Consider the following 18097-nt stretch of genomic DNA (forward strand, 5'->3'; position numbering starts at 1 on the left):
GCTGGTGAGCGCAGGTTCTTTCACCAGGCAGCCCAAATCGAGTACCTCCATACACATTGTTGTAAAGGCCTCACCCTTCAAGCCCACGTCAGTTTCATAGAGAAAACACCAGGCCTCGGTGTGCCTGCCTGTGGCAAGGAAACTTGGCTTGCATTCCTAAGGTGGCACATTGGCTCAGGACTGCCCTACCCGAAGCACTCAGGCTGTGCAGCCCGACTGGTGGAGATCAGCCCTTCTGGCTCTCTCACGGTTGAAACCAACTAGGAAAAGAGCCTCTCCTAAGCTGGGAACGTGGTGGCTTTTCCTAGTCTACCCAGGAACAGCACTCTGAGGGAGAGGAGCTGCTGACGTGTGGTAGCAAAATCTCCTCTGCTGAAGAGAAACATTTCGTTGTAAGCGGGATCCATCAGCCTTGCCACCTTTTCTCAGCTGGCTATACTGGAGGGCAGTCTGTTGGCAGACTCCCCTGAGGTCCTGCTTCCCAGGCTGTGATCCACACACGCCGCCTGCTTCAGCCCAAAGGGACAGCTTATGGTAAGGTCAAAACCCTGTGTTGCAAGTGCCTGCGTAACCCTCGCACAAGCACAAGCATATTGGCCATTGGTCAAAGGCATTCCCCACAAGCTTAACACGTTTGGTCCCATCTAGCCTCCGAAGGGCGAGTTCACCCAGCTAGGAATCAAAGTTCAGGAAAGGTGCTCAGGGTGCTGGTGAGCGCAGGTTCTTTCACCAGGCAGCCCAAATCGAGTACCTCCATACACATTGTTGTAAAGGCCTCACCCTTCAAGCCCACGTCAGTTTCATAGAGAAAACACCAGGCCTCGGTGTGCCTTCCTGTGGCAAGGAAACTTGGCTTGCATTCCTAAGGTGGCACATTGGCTCAGGACTGCCCTACCCGAAGCACTCAGGCTGTGCAGCCCGACTGGTGGAGATCAGCCCTTCTGGCTCTCTCACGGTTGAAACCAGCTAGGAAAAGAGCCTCTCCTAAACTGGGAACGTGGTGGCTTTTCCTAGTCTACCCAGGAACAGCACTCTGAGGGAGAGGAGCTGCTGACGTGTGGTAGCAAAATCTCCTCTGCTGAAGAGAAACATTTCGTTGTAAGCGGGATCCATCAGCCTTGCCACCTTTTCTCAGCTGGCTATACTGGAGGGCAGTCTGTTGGCAGACTCCCCTGAGGTCCTGCTTCCCAGGCTGTGATCCACACACGCCGCCTGCTTCAGCCCAAAGGGACAGCTTATGGTAAGGTCAAAACCCTGTGTTGCAAGTGCCTGCGTAACCCTCGCACAAGCACAAGCATATTGGCCATTGGTCAAAGGCATTCCCCACAAGCTTAACACGTTTGGTCCCATCTAGCCTCCGAAGGGCGAGTTCACCCAGCTAGGAATCAAAGTTCAGGAAAGGTACTCAGGGTGCTGGTGAGCGCAGGTTCTTTCACCAGGCAGCCCAAATCGAGTACCTCCAAACACATTGTTGTAAAGGCCTCACCCTTCAAGCCCACGTCAGTTTCATAGAGAAAACACCAGGCCTCGGTGTGCCTTCCTGTGGCAAGGAAACTTGGCTTGCATTCCTAAGGTGGCACATTGGCTCAGGACTGCCCTACCCGAAGCACTCAGGCTGTGCAGCCCGACTGGTGGAGATCAGCCCTTCTGGCTCTCTCACGGTTGAAACCAGCTAGGAAAAGAGCCTCTCCTAAGCTGGGAACGTGGTGGCTTTTCCTAGCCTACCCAGGAACAGCACTCTGAGGGAGAGGAGCTGCTGACGTGTGGTAGCAAAATCTCCTCTGCTGAAGAGAAACATTTCGTTGTAAGCGGGTTCCATCAGCCTTGCCACCTTTTCTCAGCTGGCTATACTGGAGGGCAGTCTGTTGGCAGACTCCCCTGAGGTCCTGCTTCCCAGGCTGTGATCCACACACGCCGCCTGCTTCAGCCCAAAGGGACAGCTTATGGTAAGGTAAAAACCCTGTGTTGCAAGTGCCTGCGTAACCCTCGCACAAGCACAGCATATTGGCCATTGGTCAAAGGCTTTCCCCACAAGCTTAACACGTTTGGTCCCATCTAGCCTCCGAAGGGCGAGTTCACCCAGCTAGGAATCAAAGTTCAGGAAAGGTACTCAGGGTGCTGGTGAGCGCAGGTTCTTTCACCAGGCAGCCCAAATCGAGTACCTCCATACACATTGTTGTAAAGGCCTCACCCTTCAAGCCCACGTCAGTTTCATAGAGAAAACACCAGGCCTCGGTGTGCCTGCCTGTGGCAAGGAAACTTGGCTTGCATTCCTAAGGTGGCACATTGGCTCAGGACTGCCCTACCCGAAGCACTCAGGCTGTGCAGCCCGACTGGTGGAGATCAGCCCTTCTGGCTCTCTCACGGTTGAAACCAGCTAGGAAAAGAGCCTCTCCTAAACTGGGAACGTGGTGGCTTTTCCTAGTCTACCCAGGAACAGCACTCTGAGGGAGAGGAGCTGCTGACGTGTGGTAGCAAAATCTCCTCTGCTGAAGAGAAACATTTCGTTGTAAGCGGGATCCATCAGCCTTGCCACCTTTTCTCAGCTGGCTATACTGGAGGGCAGTCTGTTGGCAGACTCCCCTGAGGTCCTGCTTCCCAGGCTGTGATCCACACACGCCGCCTGCTTCAGCCCAAAGGGACAGCTTATGGTAAGGTCAAAACCCTGTGTTGCAAGTGCCTGCGTAACCCTCGCACAAGCACAAGCATATTGGCCATTGGTCAAAGGCATTCCCCACAAGCTTAACACGTTTGGTCCCATCTAGCCTCCGAAGGGCGAGTTCACCCAGCTAGGAATCAAAGTTCAGGAAAGGTACTCAGGGTGCTGGTGAGCGCAGGTTCTTTCACCAGGCAGCCCAAATCGAGTACCTCCATACACATTGTTGTAAAGGCCTCACCCTTCAAGCCCACGTCAGTTTCATAGAGAAAACACCAGGCCTCGGTGTGCCTGCCTGTGGCAAGGAAACTTGGCTTGCATTCCTAAGGTGGCACATTGGCTCAGGACTGCCCTACCCGAAGCACTCAGGCTGTGCAGCCCGACTGGTGGAGATCAGCCCTTCTGGCTCTCTCACGGTTGAAACCAACTAGGAAAAGAGCCTCTCCTAAGCTGGGAACGTGGTGGCTTTTCCTAGTCTACCCAGGAACAGCACTCTGAGGGAGAGGAGCTGCTGACGTGTGGTAGCAAAATCTCCTCTGCTGAAGAGAAACATTTCGTTGTAAGCGGGATCCATCAGCCTTGCCACCTTTTCTCAGCTGGCTATACTGGAGGGCAGTCTGTTGGCAGACTCCCCTGAGGTCCTGCTTCCCAGGCTGTGATCCACACACGCCGCCTGCTTCAGCCCAAAGGGACAGCTTATGGTAAGGTCAAAACCCTGTGTTGCAAGTGCCTGCGTAACCCTCGCACAAGCACAAGCATATTGGCCATTGGTCAAAGGCTTTCCCCACAAGCTTAACACGTTTGGTCCCATCTAGCCTCCGAAGGGCGAGTTCACCCAGCTAGGAATCAAAGTTCAGGAAAGGTACTCAGGGTGCTGGTGAGCGCAGGTTCTTTCACCAGGCAGCCCAAATCGAGTACCTCCATACACATTGTTGTAAAGGCCTCACCCTTCAAGCCCACGTCAGTTTCATAGAGAAAACACCAGGCCTCGGTGTGCCTGCCTGTGGCAAGGAAACTTGGCTTGCATTCCTAAGGTGGCACATTGGCTCAGGACTGCCCTACCCGAAGCACTCAGGCTGTGCAGCCCGACTGGTGGAGATCAGCCCTTCTGGCTCTCTCACGGTTGAAACCAGCTAGGAAAAGAGCCTCTCCTAAGCTGGGAACGTGGTGGCTTTTCCTAGTCTACCCAGGAACAGCACTCTGAGGGAGAGGAGCTGCTGACGTGTGGTAGCAAAATCTCCTCTGCTGAAGAGAAACATTTCGTTGTAAGTGGGATCCATCATCCTTGCCACCTTTTCTCAGCTAGCTATACTGGAGGGCAGTCTGTTGGCAGACTCCCCTGAGGTCCTGCTTCCCAGGCTGTGATCCACACACGCCGCCTGCTTCAGCCCAAAGGGACAGCTTATGGTAAGTTCAAAACCCTGTGTTGGCAAGTGCCTGCGTAACCCTCGCACAAGCACAAGCATATTGGCCATTGGTCAAAGGCTTTCCCCACAAGCTTAACACGTTTGGTCCCATCTAGCCTCCGAAGGGCGAGTTCACCCAGCTAGGAATCAAAGTTCAGGAAAGGTACTCAGGGTGCTGGTGAGCGCAGGTTCTTTCACCAGGCAGCCCAAATCGAGTACCTCCAAACACATTGTTGTAAAGGCCTCACCCTTCAAGCCCACGTCAGTTTCATAGAGAAAACACCAGGCCTCGGTGTGCCTTCCTGTGGCAAGGAAACTTGGCTTGCATTCCTAAGGTGGCACATTGGCTCAGGACTGCCCTACCCGAAGCACTCAGGCTGTGCAGCCCGACTGGTGGAGATCAGCCCTTCTGGCTCTCTCACGGTTGAAACCAGCTAGGAAAAGAGCCTCTCCTAAGCTGGGAACGTGGTGGCTTTTCCTAGCCTACCCAGGAACAGCACTCTGAGGGAGAGGAGCTGCTGACGTGTGGTAGCAAAATCTCCTCTGCTGAAGAGAAACATTTCGTTGTAAGCGGGTTCCATTAGCCTTGCCACCTTTTCTCAGCTGGCTATACTGGAGGGCAGTCTGTTGGCAGACTCCCCTGAGGTCCTGCTTCCCAGGCTGTGATCCACACACGCCGCCTGCTTCAGCCCAAAGGGACAGCTTATGGTAAGGTCAAAACCCTGTGTTGCAAGTGCCTGCGTAACCCTCGCACAAGCACAAGCATATTGGCCATTGGTCAAAGGCATTCCCCACAAGCTTAACACGTTTGGTCCCATCTAGCCTCCGAAGGGCGAGTTCACCCAGCTAGGAATCAAAGTTCAGGAAAGGTACTCAGGGTGCTGGTGAGCGCAGGTTCTTTCACCAGGCAGCCCAAATCGAGTACCTCCATACACATTGTTGTAAAGGCCTCACCCTTCAAGCCCACGTCAGTTTCATAGAGAAAACACCAGGCCTCGGTGTGCCTGCCTGTGGCAAGGAAACTTGGCTTGCATTCCTAAGGTGGCACATTGGCTCAGGACTGCCCTACCCGAAGCACTCAGGCTGTGCAGCCCGACTGGTGGAGATCAGCCCTTCTGGCTCTCTCACGGTTGAAACCAACTAGGAAAAGAGCCTCTCCTAAGCTGGGAACGTGGTGGCTTTTCCTAGTCTACCCAGGAACAGCACTCTGAGGGAGAGGAGCTGCTGACGTGTGGTAGCAAAATCTCCTCTGCTGAAGAGAAACATTTCGTTGTAAGCGGGATCCATCAGCCTTGCCACCTTTTCTCAGCTGGCTATACTGGAGGGCAGTCTGTTGGCAGACTCCCCTGAGGTCCTGCTTCCCAGGCTGTGATCCACACACGCCGCCTGCTTCAGCCCAAAGGGACAGCTTATGGTAAGGTCAAAACCCTGTGTTGCAAGTGCCTGCGTAACCCTCGCACAAGCACAAGCATATTGGCCATTGGTCAAAGGCTTTCCCCACAAGCTTAACACGTTTGGTCCCATCTAGCCTCCGAAGGGCGAGTTCACCCAGCTAGGAATCAAAGTTCAGGAAAGGTACTCAGGGTGCTGGTGAGCGCAGGTTCTTTCACCAGGCAGCCCAAATCGAGTACCTCCAAACACATTGTTGTAAAGGCCTCACCCTTCAAGCCCACGTCAGTTTCATAGAGAAAACACCAGGCCTCGGTGTGCCTGCCTGTGGCAAGGAAACTTGGCTTGCATTCCTAAGGTGGCACATTGGCTCAGGACTGCCCTACCCGAAGCACTCAGGCTGTGCAGCCCGACTGGTGGAGATCAGCCCTTCTGGCTCTCTCACGGTTGAAACCAACTAGGAAAAGAGCCTCTCCTAAGCTGGGAACGTGGTGGCTTTTCCTAGTCTACCCAGGAACAGCACTCTGAGGGAGAGGAGCTGCTGACGTGTGGTAGCAAAATCTCCTCTGCTGAAGAGAAACATTTCGTTGTAAGCGGGATCCATCAGCCTTGCCACCTTTTCTCAGCTGGCTATACTGGAGGGCAGTCTGTTGGCAGACTCCCCTGAGGTCCTGCTTCCCAGGCTGTGATCCACACACGCCGCCTGCTTCAGCCCAAAGGGACAGCTTATGGTAAGGTCAAAACCCTGTGTTGCAAGTGCCTGCGTAACCCTCGCACAAGCACAGCATATTGGCCATTGGTCAAAGGCTTTCCCCACAAGCTTAACACGTTTGGTCCCATCTAGCCTCCGAAGGGCGAGTTCACCCAGCTAGGAATCAAAGTTCAGGAAAGGTACTCAGGGTGCTGGTGAGCGCAGGTTCTTTCACCAGGCAGCCCAAATCGAGTACCTCCATACACATTGTTGTAAAGGCCTCACCCTTCAAGCCCACGTCAGTTTCATAGAGAAAACACCAGGCCTCGGTGTGCCTGCCTGTGGCAAGGAAACTTGGCTTGCATTCCTAAGGTGGCACATTGGCTCAGGACTGCCCTACCCGAAGCACTCAGGCTGTGCAGCCCGACTGGTGGAGATCAGCCCTTCTGGCTCTCTCACGGTTGAAACCAGCTAGGAAAAGAGCCTCTCCTAAACTGGGAACGTGGTGGCTTTTCCTAGTCTACCCAGGAACAGCACTCTGAGGGAGAGGAGCTGCTGACGTGTGGTAGCAAAATCTCCTCTGCTGAAGAGAAACATTTCGTTGTAAGCGGGATCCATCAGCCTTGCCACCTTTTCTCAGCTGGCTATACTGGAGGGCAGTCTGTTGGCAGACTCCCCTGAGGTCCTGCTTCCCAGGCTGTGATCCACACACGCCGCCTGCTTCAGCCCAAAGGGACAGCTTATGGTAAGGTCAAAACCCTGTGTTGCAAGTGCCTGCGTAACCCTCGCACAAGCACAAGCATATTGGCCATTGGTCAAAGGCATTCCCCACAAGCTTAGCACGTTTGGTCCCATCTAGCCTCCGAAGGGCGAGTTCACCCAGCTAGGAATCAAAGTTCAGGAAAGGTACTCAGGGTGCTGGTGAGCGCAGGTTCTTTCACCAGGCAGCCCAAATCGAGTACCTCCAAACACATTGTTGTAAAGGCCTCACCCTTCAAGCCCACGTCAGTTTCATAGAGAAAACACCAGGCCTCGGTGTGCCTTCCTGTGGCAAGGAAACTTGGCTTGCATTCCTAAGGTGGCACATTGGCTCAGGACTGCCCTACCCGAAGCACTCAGGCTGTGCAGCCCGACTGGTGGAGATCAGCCCTTCTGGCTCTCTCACGGTTGAAACCAGCTAGGAAAAGAGCCTCTCCTAAGCTGGGAACGTGGTGGCTTTTCCTAGCCTACCCAGGAACAGCACTCTGAGGGAGAGGAGCTGCTGACGTGTGGTAGCAAAATCTCCTCTGCTGAAGAGAAACATTTCGTTGTAAGCGGGATCCATCAGCCTTGCCACCTTTTCTCAGCTGGCTATACTGGAGGGCAGTCTGTTGGCAGACTCCCCTGAGGTCCTGCTTCCCAGGCTGTGATCCACACACGCCGCCTGCTTCAGCCCAAAGGGACAGCTTATGGTAAGGTCAAAACCCTGTGTTGCAAGTGCCTGCGTAACCCTCGCACAAGCACAAGCATATTGGCCATTGGTCAAAGGCATTCCCCACAAGCTTAACACGTTTGGTCCCATCTAGCCTCCGAAGGGCGAGTTCACCCAGCTAGGAATCAAAGTTCAGGAAAGGTGCTCAGGGTGCTGGTGAGCGCAGGTTCTTTCACCAGGCAGCCCAAATCGAGTACCTCCATACACATTGTTGTAAAGGCCTCACCCTTCAAGCCCACGTCAGTTTCATAGAGAAAACACCAGGCCTCGGTGTGCCTTCCTGTGGCAAGGAAACTTGGCTTGCATTCCTAAGGTGGCACATTGGCTCAGGACTGCCCTACCCGAAGCACTCAGGCTGTGCAGCCCGACTGGTGGAGATCAGCCCTTCTGGCTCTCTCACGGTTGAAACCAGCTAGGAAAAGAGCCTCTCCTAAACTGGGAACGTGGTGGCTTTTCCTAGTCTACCCAGGAATAGCACTCTGAGGGAGAGGAGCTGCTGACGTGTGGTAGCAAAATCTCCTCTGCTGAAGAGAAACATTTCGTTGTAAGCGGGATCCATCAGCCTTGCCACCTTTTCTCAGCTGGCTATACTGGAGGGCAGTCTGTTGGCAGACTCCCCTGAGGTCCTGCTTCCCAGGCTGTGATCCACACACGCCGCCTGCTTCAGCCCAAAGGGACAGCTTATGGTAAGGTCAAAACCCTGTGTTGCAAGTGCCTGCGTAACCCTCGCACAAGCACAAGCATATTGGCCATTGGTCAAAGGCATTCCCCACAAGCTTAACACGTTTGGTCCCATCTAGCCTCCGAAGGGCGAGTTCACCCAGCTAGGAATCAAAGTTCAGGAAAGGTACTCAGGGTGCTGGTGAGCGCAGGTTCTTTCACCAGGCAGCCCAAATCGAGTACCTCCAAACACATTGTTGTAAAGGCCTCACCCTTCAAGCCCACGTCAGTTTCATAGAGAAAACACCAGGCCTCGGTGTGCCTTCCTGTGGCAAGGAAACTTGGCTTGCATTCCTAAGGTGGCACATTGGCTCAGGACTGCCCTACCCGAAGCACTCAGGCTGTGCAGCCCGACTGGTGGAGATCAGCCCTTCTGGCTCTCTCACGGTTGAAACCAGCTAGGAAAAGAGCCTCTCCTAAGCTGGGAACGTGGTGGCTTTTCCTAGCCTACCCAGGAACAGCACTCTGAGGGAGAGGAGCTGCTGACGTGTGGTAGCAAAATCTCCTCTGCTGAAGAGAAACATTTCGTTGTAAGCGGGTTCCATCAGCCTTGCCACCTTTTCTCAGCTGGCTATACTGGAGGGCAGTCTGTTGGCAGACTCCCCTGAGGTCCTGCTTCCCAGGCTGTGATCCACACACGCCGCCTGCTTCAGCCCAAAGGGACAGCTTATGGTAAGGTCAAAACCCTGTGTTGCAAGTGCCTGCGTAACCCTCGCACAAGCACAGCATATTGGCCATTGGTCAAAGGCTTTCCCCACAAGCTTAACACGTTTGGTCCCATCTAGCCTCCGAAGGGCGAGTTCACCCAGCTAGGAATCAAAGTTCAGGAAAGGTACTCAGGGTGCTGGTGAGCGCAGGTTCTTTCACCAGGCAGCCCAAATCGAGTACCTCCATACACATTGTTGTAAAGGCCTCACCCTTCAAGCCCACGTCAGTTTCATAGAGAAAACACCAGGCCTCGGTGTGCCTGCCTGTGGCAAGGAAACTTGGCTTGCATTCCTAAGGTGGCACATTGGCTCAGGACTGCCCTACCCGAAGCACTCAGGCTGTGCAGCCCGACTGGTGGAGATCAGCCCTTCTGGCTCTCTCACGGTTGAAACCAGCTAGGAAAAGAGCCTCTCCTAAACTGGGAACGTGGTGGCTTTTCCTAGTCTACCCAGGAACAGCACTCTGAGGGAGAGGAGCTGCTGACGTGTGGTAGCAAAATCTCCTCTGCTGAAGAGAAACATTTCGTTGTAAGCGGGATCCATCAGCCTTGCCACCTTTTCTCAGCTGGCTATACTGGAGGGCAGTCTGTTGGCAGACTCCCCTGAGGTCCTGCTTCCCAGGCTGTGATCCACACACGCCGCCTGCTTCAGCCCAAAGGGACAGCTTATGGTAAGGTCAAAACCCTGTGTTGCAAGTGCCTGCGTAACCCTCGCACAAGCACAAGCATATTGGCCATTGGTCAAAGGCATTCCCCACAAGCTTAACACGTTTGGTCCCATCTAGCCTCCGAAGGGCGAGTTCACCCAGCTAGGAATCAAAGTTCAGGAAAGGTACTCAGGGTGCTGGTGAGCGCAGGTTCTTTCACCAGGCAGCCCAAATCGAGTACCTCCATACACATTGTTGTAAAGGCCTCACCCTTCAAGCCCACGTCAGTTTCATAGAGAAAACACCAGGCCTCGGTGTGCCTGCCTGTGGCAAGGAAACTTGGCTTGCATTCCTAAGGTGGCACATTGGCTCAGGACTGCCCTACCCGAAGCACTCAGGCTGTGCAGCCCGACTGGTGGAGATCAGCCCTTCTGGCTCTCTCACGGTTGAAACCAACTAGGAAAAGAGCCTCTCCTAAGCTGGGAACGTGGTGGCTTTTCCTAGTCTACCCAGGAACAGCACTCTGAGGGAGAGGAGCTGCTGACGTGTGGTAGCAAAATCTCCTCTGCTGAAGAGAAACATTTCGTTGTAAGCGGGATCCATCAGCCTTGCCACCTTTTCTCAGCTGGCTATACTGGAGGGCAGTCTGTTGGCAGACTCCCCTGAGGTCCTGCTTCCCAGGCTGTGATCCACACACGCCGCCTGCTTCAGCCCAAAGGGACAGCTTATGGTAAGGTCAAAACCCTGTGTTGCAAGTGCCTGCGTAACCCTCGCACAAGCACAAGCATATTGGCCATTGGTCAAAGGCTTTCCCCACAAGCTTAACACGTTTGGTCCCATCTAGCCTCCGAAGGGCGAGTTCACCCAGCTAGGAATCAAAGTTCAGGAAAGGTACTCAGGGTGCTGGTGAGCGCAGGTTCTTTCACCAGGCAGCCCAAATCGAGTACCTCCATACACATTGTTGTAAAGGCCTCACCCTTCAAGCCCACGTCAGTTTCATAGAGAAAACACCAGGCCTCGGTGTGCCTTCCTGTGGCAAGGAAACTTGGCTTGCATTCCTAAGGTGGCACATTGGCTCAGGACTGCCCTACCCGAAGCACTCAGGCTGTGCAGCCCGACTGGTGGAGATCAGCCCTTCTGGCTCTCTCACGGTTGAAACCAGCTAGGAAAAGAGCCTCTCCTAAGCTGGGAACGTGGTGGCTTTTCCTAGTCTACCCAGGAACAGCACTCTGAGGGAGAGGAGCTGCTGACGTGTGGTAGCAAAATCTCCTCTGCTGAAGAGAAACATTTCGTTGTAAGCGGGATCCATCAGCCTTGCCACCTTTTCTCAGCTGGCTATACTGGAGGGCAGTCTGTTGGCAGACTCCCCTGAGGTCCTGCTTCCCAGGCTGTGATCCACACACGCCGCCTGCTTCAGCCCAAAGGGACAGCTTATGGTAAGGTCAAAACCCTGTGTTGCAAGTGCCTGCGTAACCCTCGCACAAGCACAAGCATATTGGCCATTGGTCAAAGGCTTTCCCCACAAGCTTAACACGTTTGGTCCCATCTAGCCTCCGAAGGGCGAGTTCACCCAGCTAGGAATCAAAGTTCAGGAAAGGTACTCAGGGTGCTGGTGAGCGCAGGTTCTTTCACCAGGCAGCCCAAATCGAGTACCTCCATACACATTGTTGTAAAGGCCTCACCCTTCAAGCCCACGTCAGTTTCATAGAGAAAACACCAGGCCTCGGTGTGCCTTCCTGTGGCAAGGATACTTGGCTTGCATTCCTAAGGTGGCACATTGGCTCAGGACTGCCCTACCCGAAGCACTCAGGCTGTGCAGCCCGACTGGTGGAGATCAGCCCTTCTGGCTCTCTCACGGTTGAAACCAGCTAGGAAAAGAGCCTCTCCTAAGCTGGGAACGTGGTGGCTTTTCCTAGTCTACCCAGGAACAGCACTCTGAGGGAGAGGAGCTGCTGACGTGTGGTAGCAAAATCTCCTCTGCTGAAGAGAAACATTTCGTTGTAAGTGGGATCCATCATCCTTGCCACCTTTTCTCAGCTAGCTATACTGGAGGGCAGTCTGTTGGCAGACTCCCCTGAGGTCCTGCTTCCCAGGCTGTGATCCACACACGCCGCCTGCTTCAGCCCAAAGGGACAGCTTATGGTAAGTTCAAAACCCTGTGTTGGCAAGTGCCTGCGTAACCCTCGCACAAGCACAAGCATATTGGCCATTGGTCAAAGGCTTTCCCCACAAGCTTAACACGTTTGGTCCCATCTAGCCTCCGAAGGGCGAGTTCACCCAGCTAGGAATCAAAGTTCAGGAAAGGTACTCAGGGTGCTGGTGAGCGCAGGTTCTTTCACCAGGCAGCCCAAATCGAGTACCTCCAAACACATTGTTGTAAAGGCCTCACCCTTCAAGCCCACGTCAGTTTCATAGAGAAAACACCAGGCCTCGGTGTGCCTTCCTGTGGCAAGGAAACTTGGCTTGCATTCCTAAGGTGGCACATTGGCTCAGGACTGCCCTACCCGAAGCACTCAGGCTGTGCAGCCCGACTGGTGGAGATCAGCCCTTCTGGCTCTCTCACGGTTGAAACCAGCTAGGAAAAGAGCCTCTCCTAAGCTGGGAACGTGGTGGCTTTTCCTAGCCTACCCAGGAACAGCACTCTGAGGGAGAGGAGCTGCTGACGTGTGGTAGCAAAATCTCCTCTGCTGAAGAGAAACATTTCGTTGTAAGCGGGTTCCATTAGCCTTGCCACCTTTTCTCAGCTGGCTATACTGGAGGGCAGTCTGTTGGCAGACTCCCCTGAGGTCCTGCTTCCCAGGCTGTGATCCACACACGCCGCCTGCTTCAGCCCAAAGGGACAGCTTATGGTAAGGTCAAAACCCTGTGTTGCAAGTGCCTGCGTAACCCTCGCACAAGCACAAGCATATTGGCCATTGGTCAAAGGCATTCCCCACAAGCTTAACACGTTTGGTCCCATCTAGCCTCCGAAGGGCGAGTTCACCCAGCTAGGAATCAAAGTTCAGGAAAGGTACTCAGGGTGCTGGTGAGCGCAGGTTCTTTCACCAGGCAGCCCAAATCGAGTACCTCCATACACATTGTTGTAAAGGCCTCACCCTTCAAGCCCACGTCAGTTTCATAGAGAAAACACCAGGCCTCGGTGTGCCTGCCTGTGGCAAGGAAACTTGGCTTGCATTCCTAAGGTGGCACATTGGCTCAGGACTGCCCTACCCGAAGCACTCAGGCTGTGCAGCCCGACTGGTGGAGATCAGCCCTTCTGGCTCTCTCACGGTTGAAACCAACTAGGAAAAGAGCCTCTCCTAAGCTGGGAACGTGGTGGCTTTTCCTAGTCTACCCAGGAACAGCACTCTGAGGGAGAGGAGCTGCTGACGTGTGGTAGCAAAATCTCCTCTGCTGAAGAGAAACATTTCGTTGTAAGCGGGATCCATCAGCCTTGCCACCTTTTCTCAGCTGGCTATACTGGAGGGCAGTCTGTTGGCAGACTCCCCTGAGGTCCTGCTTCCCAGGCTGTGATCCACACACGCCGCCTGCTTCAGCCCAAAGGGACAGCTTATGGTAAGTTCAAAACCCTGTGTTGCAAGTGCCTGCGTAACCCTCGCACAAGCACAAGCATATTGGCCATTGGTCAAAGGCTTTCCCCACAAGCTTAACACGTTTGGTCCCATCTAGCCTCCGAAGGGCGAGTTCACCCAGCTAGGAATCAAAGTTCAGGAAAGGTACTCAGGGTGCTGGTGAGCGCAGGTTCTTTCACCAGGCAGCCCAAATCGAGTACCTCCAAACACATTGTTGTAAAGGCCTCACCCTTCAAGCCCACGTCAGTTTCATAGAGAAAACACCAGGCCTCGGTGTGCCTTCCTGTGGCAAGGAAACTTGGCTTGCATTCCTAAGGTGGCACATTGGCTCAGGACTGCCCTACCCGAAGCACTCAGGCTGTGCAGCCCGACTGGTGGAGATCAGCCCTTCTGGCTCTCTCACGGTTGAAACCAGCTAGGAAAAGAGCCTCTCCTAAGCTGGGAACGTGGTGGCTTTTCCTAGCCTACCCAGGAACAGCACTCTGAGGGAGAGGAGCTGCTGACGTGTGGTAGCAAAATCTCCTCTGCTGAAGAGAAACATTTCGTTGTAAGCGGGTTCCATTAGCCTTGCCACCTTTTCTCAGCTGGCTATACTGGAGGGCAGTCTGTTGGCAGACTCCCCTGAGGTCCTGCTTCCCAGGCTGTGATCCACACACGCCGCCTGCTTCAGCCCAAAGGGACAGCTTATGGTAAGGTCAAAACCCTGTGTTGCAAGTGCCTGCGTAACCCTCGCACAAGCACAAGCATATTGGCCATTGGTCAAAGGCATTCCCCACAAGCTTAACACGTTTGGTCCCATCTAGCCTCCGAAGGGCGAGTTCACCCAGCTAGGAATCAAAGTTCAGGAAAGGTACTCAGGGTGCTGGTGAGCGCAGGTTCTTTCACCAGGCAGCCCAAATCGAGTACCTCCATACACATTGTTGTAAAGGCCTCACCCTTCAAGCCCACGTCAGTTTCATAGAGAAAACACCAGGCCTCGGTGTGCCTGCCTGTGGCAAGGAAACTTGGCTTGCATTCCTAAGGTGGCACATTGGCTCAGGACTGCCCTACCCGAAGCACTCAGGCTGTGCAGCCCGACTGGTGGAGATCAGCCCTTCTGGCTCTCTCACGGTTGAAACCAGCTAGGAAAAGAGCCTCTCCTAAGCTGGGAACGTGGTGGCTTTTCCTAGTCTACCCAGGAACAGCACTCTGAGGGAGAGGAGCTGCTGACGTGTGGTAGCAAAATCTCCTCTGCTGAAGAGAAACATTTCGTTGTAAGTGGGATCCATCATCCTTGCCACCTTTTCTCAGCTAGCTATACTGGAGGGCAGTCTGTTGGCAGACTCCCCTGAGGTCCTGCTTCCCAGGCTGTGATCCACACACGCCGCCTGCTTCAGCCCAAAGGGACAGCTTATGGTAAGTTCAAAACCCTGTGTTGGCAAGTGCCTGCGTAACCCTCGCACAAGCACAAGCATATTGGCCATTGGTCAAAGGCTTTCCCCACAAGCTTAACACGTTTGGTCCCATCTAGCCTCCGAAGGGCGAGTTCACCCAGCTAGGAATCAAAGTTCAGGAAAGGTACTCAGGGTGCTGGTGAGCGCAGGTTCTTTCACCAGGCAGCCCAAATCGAGTACCTCCAAACACATTGTTGTAAAGGCCTCACCCTTCAAGCCCACGTCAGTTTCATAGAGAAAACACCAGGCCTCGGTGTGCCTTCCTGTGGCAAGGAAACTTGGCTTGCATTCCTAAGGTGGCACATTGGCTCAGGACTGCCCTACCCGAAGCACTCAGGCTGTGCAGCCCGACTGGTGGAGATCAGCCCTTCTGGCTCTCTCACGGTTGAAACCAGCTAGGAAAAGAGCCTCTCCTAAGCTGGGAACGTGGTGGCTTTTCCTAGCCTACCCAGGAACAGCACTCTGAGGGAGAGGAGCTGCTGACGTGTGGTAGCAAAATCTCCTCTGCTGAAGAGAAACATTTCGTTGTAAGCGGGTTCCATTAGCCTTGCCACCTTTTCTCAGCTGGCTATACTGGAGGGCAGTCTGTTGGCAGACTCCCCTGAGGTCCTGCTTCCCAGGCTGTGATCCACACACGCCGCCTGCTTCAGCCCAAAGGGACAGCTTATGGTAAGGTCAAAACCCTGTGTTGCAAGTGCCTGCGTAACCCTCGCACAAGCACAAGCATATTGGCCATTGGTCAAAGGCATTCCCCACAAGCTTAACACGTTTGGTCCCATCTAGCCTCCGAAGGGCGAGTTCACCCAGCTAGGAATCAAAGTTCAGGAAAGGTACTCAGGGTGCTGGTGAGCGCAGGTTCTTTCACCAGGCAGCCCAAATCGAGTACCTCCATACACATTGTTGTAAAGGCCTCACCCTTCAAGCCCACGTCAGTTTCATAGAGAAAACACCAGGCCTCGGTGTGCCTGCCTGTGGCAAGGAAACTTGGCTTGCATTCCTAAGGTGGCACATTGGCTCAGGACTGCCCTACCCGAAGCACTCAGGCTGTGCAGCCCGACTGGTGGAGATCAGCCCTTCTGGCTCTCTCACGGTTGAAACCAACTAGGAAAAGAGCCTCTCCTAAGCTGGGAACGTGGTGGCTTTTCCTAGTCTACCCAGGAACAGCACTCTGAGGGAGAGGAGCTGCTGACGTGTGGTAGCAAAATCTCCTCTGCTGAAGAGAAACATTTCGTTGTAAGCGGGATCCATCAGCCTTGCCACCTTTTCTCAGCTGGCTATACTGGAGGGCAGTCTGTTGGCAGACTCCCCTGAGGTCCTGCTTCCCAGGCTGTGATCCACACACGCCGCCTGCTTCAGCCCAAAGGGACAGCTTATGGTAAGTTCAAAACCCTGTGTTGCAAGTGCCTGCGTAACCCTCGCACAAGCACAAGCATATTGGCCATTGGTCAAAGGCTTTCCCCACAAGCTTAACACGTTTGGTCCCATCTAGCCTCCGAAGGGCGAGTTCACCCAGCTAGGAATCAAAGTTCAGGAAAGGTACTCAGGGTGCTGGTGAGCGCAGGTTCTTTCACCAGGCAGCCCAAATCGAGTACCTCCAAACACATTGTTGTAAAGGCCTCACCCTTCAAGCCCACGTCAGTTTCATAGAGAAAACACCAGGCCTCGGTGTGCCTTCCTGTGGCAAGGAAACTTGGCTTGCATTCCTAAGGTGGCACATTGGCTCAGGACTGCCCTACCCGAAGCACTCAGGCTGTGCAGCCCGACTGGTGGAGATCAGCCCTTCTGGCTCTCTCACGGTTGAAACCAGCTAGGAAAAGAGCCTCTCCTAAGCTGGGAACGTGGTGGCTTTTCCTAGCCTACCCAGGAACAGCACTCTGAGGGAGAGGAGCTGCTGACGTGTGGTAGCAAAATCTCCTCTGCTGAAGAGAAACATTTCGTTGTAAGCGGGTTCCATTAGCCTTGCCACCTTTTCTCAGCTGGCTATACTGGAGGGCAGTCTGTTGGCAGACTCCCCTGAGGTCCTGCTTCCCAGGCTGTGATCCACACACGCCGCCTGCTTCAGCCCAAAGGGACAGCTTATGGTAAGGTCAAAACCCTGTGTTGCAAGTGCCTGCGTAACCCTCGCACAAGCACAAGCATATTGGCCATTGGTCAAAGGCATTCCCCACAAGCTTAACACGTTTGGTCCCATCTAGCCTCCGAAGGGCGAGTTCACCCAGCTAGGAATCAAAGTTCAGGAAAGGTACTCAGGGTGCTGGTGAGCGCAGGTTCTTTCACCAGGCAGCCCAAATCGAGTACCTCCATACACATTGTTGTAAAGGCCTCACCCTTCAAGCCCACGTCAGTTTCATAGAGAAAACACCAGGCCTCGGTGTGCCTGCCTGTGGCAAGGAAACTTGGCTTGCATTCCTAAGGTGGCACATTGGCTCAGGACTGCCCTACCCGAAGCACTCAGGCTGTGCAGCCCGACTGGTGGAGATCAGCCCTTCTGGCTCTCTCACGGTTGAAACCAGCTAGGAAAAGAGCCTCTCCTAAGCTGGGAACGTGGTGGCTTTTCCTAGTCTACCCAGGAACAGCACTCTGAGGGAGAGGAGCTGCTGACGTGTGGTAGCAAAATCTCCTCTGCTGAAGAGAAACATTTCGTTGTAAGTGGGATCCATCATCCTTGCCACCTTTTCTCAGCTAGCTATACTGGAGGGCAGTCTGTTGGCAGACTCCCCTGAGGTCCTGCTTCCCAGGCTGTGATCCACACACGCCGCCTGCTTCAGCCCAAAGGGACAGCTTATGGTAAGTTCAAAACCCTGTGTTGGCAAGTGCCTGCGTAACCCTCGCACAAGCACAAGCATATTGGCCATTGGTCAAAGGCTTTCCCCACAAGCTTAACACGTTTGGTCCCATCTAGCCTCCGAAGGGCGAGTTCACCCAGCTAGGAATCAAAGTTCAGGAAAGGTACTCAGGGTGCTGGTGAGCGCAGGTTCTTTCACCAGGCAGCCCAAATCGAGTACCTCCAAACACATTGTTGTAAAGGCCTCACCCTTCAAGCCCACGTCAGTTTCATAGAGAAAACACCAGGCCTCGGTGTGCCTTCCTGTGGCAAGGAAACTTGGCTTGCATTCCTAAGGTGGCACATTGGCTCAGGACTGCCCTACCCGAAGCACTCAGGCTGTGCAGCCCGACTGGTGGAGATCAGCCCTTCTGGCTCTCTCACGGTTGAAACCAGCTAGGAAAAGAGCCTCTCCTAAGCTGGGAACGTGGTGGCTTTTCCTAGCCTACCCAGGAACAGCACTCTGAGGGAGAGGAGCTGCTGACGTGTGGTAGCAAAATCTCCTCTGCTGAAGAGAAACATTTCGTTGTAAGCGGGTTCCATTAGCCTTGCCACCTTTTCTCAGCTGGCTATACTGGAGGG

Source organism: Eubalaena glacialis, chromosome 18 (genome assembly GCF_028564815.1).
Source record: "Eubalaena glacialis isolate mEubGla1 chromosome 18, mEubGla1.1.hap2.+ XY, whole genome shotgun sequence".
In the NCBI taxonomy this organism is placed as follows: Eukaryota; Metazoa; Chordata; class Mammalia; order Artiodactyla; family Balaenidae; genus Eubalaena; species Eubalaena glacialis.